Consider the following 4,950-nt stretch of genomic DNA (forward strand, 5'->3'; position numbering starts at 1 on the left):
ACATGACATACAGATAGACAATACTGCTACATCTAGACATTTATGACTTACCAGATTTGCAAATACAGTACTGTTTCTGTGATACAAAAATTGTCTAGAAAAGAGAGTATATACATTTGACGTAGAAACTGTACATTGGAGGAGGTTGGGTGGGTGGGGTGGGGTGGGGGGACTGTACGCGTCTATGCCAAATACAACGCAGTTCGGTTTCCGGGTTCCTCTGATTGGCCACTAAGCCCACGTGACCGCACGCTAGCGCGCCCCCCTTATCGCCCACTGCCGTGCTGTGAAGCGGAAGAGCCAGCGGGGCGGCGCGAGGCAACATACATGACAGCTTTGGCTGTTTGTACGATGAAACAAAGAACTTCTAAGATATACGGATTTCAGTGATATTCAGCGGTTATGTCAGTGTTCTTAAAAGCTTGTAGTTGTGCATGTCATAAAAAAACAAACTCGCATCATTTGGGTATTTCTGAATGTTTTGGCATATGAGTCTATATAGGATGCATTTTTGTGTAATTGTTTGATCATAATACAGGACTAAGGAACATGGTATTTTTTTATTTCAAATTATATATATAGGACTATGTATAAAGAAACCATTTCTTCTTTCAGAAAGGCTGATATAAAGCTAATGTTTTGTGTAATTGTTATACTCATTGAGGACCATTACATTTGTAGTATTAATCGTAGAATCATATCATATCAGTACCTTCAATAAAGAGTAGATCTGACTACTTTACTGAATTAACAATTACTGTTTTAATAATTGAATTAAAATATCTCCAAACCACGCTCACAAACATTGAGTAACAATACCTTGGATGATGTAACTGATATGGATATTAGTCACGCTACTGGAGAAAAAGACGCTGGTACCCTTGACAGTTAAAAAAAAAAGAAACCACTTTATTCATTCCAGATGTAGGTTATTTTTCCAATCATATTGTACTGAACAAAGATTAGCAACACATTTTCTTGCGGTGAATTCCTGCCTGAACATTCAAGACATGCTGTATTGCGTGGGGCTTTTAGAGAGGAAGATCCGTAGGACGCCACAACGTCGATTCCTGAACGCAACCTCTTTGATATAGCTAGAGGAGAGATTACACCCATGCAGCCTCGAGTGTCATGTGCAGTGTAAACAAACATTGTTTATGAGAACACATCCAAAGGGAACACAGTTTCTTGAGTCTGGCGTTGTTGTACTTTATCTATTTAGTGTTACTTTTGGGAGTAGTGGGGGAGAAATTAATGAATGAATGAATGAAAACTTTATTTAACAGATTGCAGAATGGTTACAATACAGTATGGCGCAATACACACAATTGTTAAGGGGATGCAGACCAGAGAAAGACGTTTGTCTTGAAGAACGAGCCGCCTCGGAAGAAGACGGCCGCTGCTGCTGAAACCACCGCCTCGCGTGCTGGCTCTTCCGCTTCACAGCGCGGCAGTGGGCGATAAGGGGGGCGTGCTAGCGCGCGGTCACGTGGGCTTAGTGGCCAATCAGAGGAACCCGGAAACCGAACTGCGTTGTATTTGGCATAGACGCGGACTGTACATTGGAGGTGGTTTGGTGGGTGGGGGGTTGGGTAGGAGGGGTGGGTGGGGGAAACTGTACAACTGTACAAGCAAAACTGTACGTTGTTTGGTGGTCTATCGCCCCCTGCTCTAAAGATAAACTCTAAGCATAACCGACTTCAAAAGAGGGCCTAAGCATAACCAGTTCGAAACAAGGCGGACATTAATAAAGTTTTCAATCAATCAATTCCAGGCCGCGAGTCCGCGACCCTCTCTCTAACGTAGAGTGACGTCCCCTCGAGAAACTTCCGTACTTTACGCCAGCGCGCGTCCTGTGGCTGGCTGGCAGTGGCACAAGCTTGCCAGTGAGAGGATTCTCCAGGGCTGCAGCTGGCAATAGGGTCCAGCTGCAGCCCTGGAGATTGTTCCAGATTGAGCAACTTCCGCCCGGTCCCACGACATTTCTCCCGGGACAGGACAATGTGCGCTGATTGGCGGAAAGTACGGAAGTATCTCGAAGTACGTCTGACGTTGAACGTCAAAATGAACGTCAAAATCAAAAGCAAGTATGTCTGCGCTGACGAGAGGGGGGGGGGGGGGGGGGGCTTGTATTGATCAGGTTAGTAGATATTGTACCGATCAGGTATTACAGATCATATCCGCATGAAATAAACTAAAATGTTAAAACCCATTTAGACTGTTTCTCATTCCTGTACTGTTGTTTATACTCTTTGATTGATTGATTGATTGAAAACTTTATTAACAGATTGCAGAATGGGTACAGTACAGTACAGCTCAATACATACAATTGTTAAGGGGATGCAGACCAGAGAAAGACTTTCGTCTTGTTTACATCAGGGTCCCCCATTTTCAATTCATAGTGACATTTATGACATACACAACATACATGCCATTTATGACATACAGATATACAGTACTGTTACATTTGTGACATACACGATATGCAAATATACAGTACTGTTAAACAGAGATCCTAACAGAAAATATACGAGGGGGTGCTATCAAATGTAATGATTGCGAAATATTTCTGTAATGAGTTGTTTGTCAATATTCCAATGTACAGTTTTGCTTGTACAGTTGTACAGCAAATATACAGAATATATTATTACAACAAGGAAATGAGCTTCTGTGCATAATAACACTGGCATGTTCTGTACGAACCGTAGTTCATTATAGTTCATTGTAAAATAGCAACAGTAGTGTAATTATGGTCAAAACCCTATAAATAGCATTTGGAATAATAGATCTTTCTCTCAGAATGAATGCAGCATGGTTTATATAGCGTTATCGGAATATACGGGGTGTAGGCTACTGACTGACTGCGCTCCGCGTAGCTTGATTGATTGATTGATTGAAAAGTTTATTAACAGATTGCAGAATGGGTACAGTACAGTACAGCTCAGTACATACAATTGTTAATTGGGGATGCAGACCAACTTTCGTCTTGTTTACATCAGGGTCCCCCATTTTCAATTCATCATAAATCATAAAGCTCAACTCGTTATTATTTTGCGCACAGACCGCCGAAACACGGGAACGCTTTGATTATATTTAAAAGGCTTTACGTTAAACGAAACAAGTGGAATTTCGAAGCTGTAAGCAGAATAAGTCATATGAATATAGTGTTCTTCCCCCTTTTTACTGTATAAGAAAGAATAGAAAACGCATTGCAATGACACCATGCAGATAGTGGACAGACTATATGATGGGATTCAAGTTCGCGTTTTTGTTGCTCATAGGCATGCTGTCAGAGTATGATATCTTAATCAAACATTCTAGAACATTTGTCGTCACAGATCATGTCCTAATAGAACATAGGCTATGGCATGGATCGTGATATTGTGTGGACTGTTATTATTACTGTACACCGGTACCACCCATTGTGACAACAGCCTTGTGAGTCCCGCACACAAACATGATGGAATTCAAGTTCATGTATTGAAAGGCAGGCTACATCATACATGCAGTGAGATTCATTGTTCTTGTATATGCTCTCGTATTATATTGTTTATATAGGCTACCCAATACTTGTAATATTCATGCTTTGAATATATCTTTACTATATTATTCATGCTGTGAATATATCATTTACGACAGGCGCGCCAGGCGCACCTTGCTTATGTATATCTGACCAGGGGTCCTGACAGTCAGTTGGCTGCCAGCCGTGAATGGAGTCACACTCATGTTGAACGATACTTACCTTTGAATAAATATATAAACGCTATCTCCTCGTCCTGAAGATTATTCTGTATAAATCGAATACGACAATACTGACATCAAAATAGATTGTAGTATGCCTCTAGAAATCATATGCAGCAGGTAGAAAATTGACGGGAGATCCATCGCGATTTGGAATCAAATTGAGGAGAACTTTAATCCCTGGGTATTAATCAAACAACACGGGAAAAGGCAGTCATATTCCAGCGCGGTCTTTATTAGCCGACAACAAAATAGATGCCTCTAAAAATCATATAGCCAATCGAACACAACTAATAAAGGCATTCATATTACAGCACGGTTATAATGACACACAACCAAACAGTGGTCAACGAACGGTCTTTATTAGTATTTTGAGCTGTCCAGGCAGAATTGCAGCAATGGTCTTAGGGAGCCGTTGATATCTGACATCACCGTTTACAAATCCGCCTTTTATTTATCCCATAATATGCGATAGTGTCTTCTTGGTTCGACAGCAGTGAATTCTCTGTGGAGTTTCTCAGAGTACCGCTCGGGTCAGTCCATTATTTCACATCCCATGGGGGTGTTTCCTCACTTTCATGACCATATATGGATAATCATGCACGAGCATTGACGGTAGAACAAAGTTCTACGGAGGAGCGTAGAGCCTGCGTACGCACCGTGTGATGAATCCCGACTTCCCTGTGCGTACACTAGTTCTACATTCCGTGCTTACGTGTGGAAAAGAACATATTCACACTAGCTTCTGTTAGCTAATGCTGGCTGAGCAAGGAAACTAACAGTAAACGTTTTTACATGAAATACAGCCCAAAAACCCTGCTGACAAACGTTTGCTTATTAAATACATTCTATACTATAATAATACAAACGTTTCATTGCCTCTCTGTGACGACAAAGTTGTTTAAATAAGGGGAGAAAAGTAGCTAAAACCAATGTATTTGGATGGGACAGGAAGTGCCATTGGCAACCGGAAGTGGCTACTTTCAGATTGTGCAAGTGGAGAACTGGCAAGGCCTGCTATTTGCGTTATGCTCTTTCCGACCAATGGAGGGCAGCAATACGTCTAGTCTGCCGGATATCTACAACAAGAAAAAGAAGTCGTCTCCTTTGCAGACAAAAAACATCTTCAGGTTATTCTACCTACGTCTTGCCCATATTACTTCGATTTTAGATACACGTTTGCGTTGTTGTTACGCTAGAACCAGAATT

Source organism: Notolepis coatsorum (assembly GCF_963971535.1).
Source record: "Notolepis coatsorum genome assembly, chromosome: 14".
NCBI lineage: Eukaryota > Metazoa > Chordata > Actinopteri > Aulopiformes > Paralepididae > Notolepis > Notolepis coatsorum.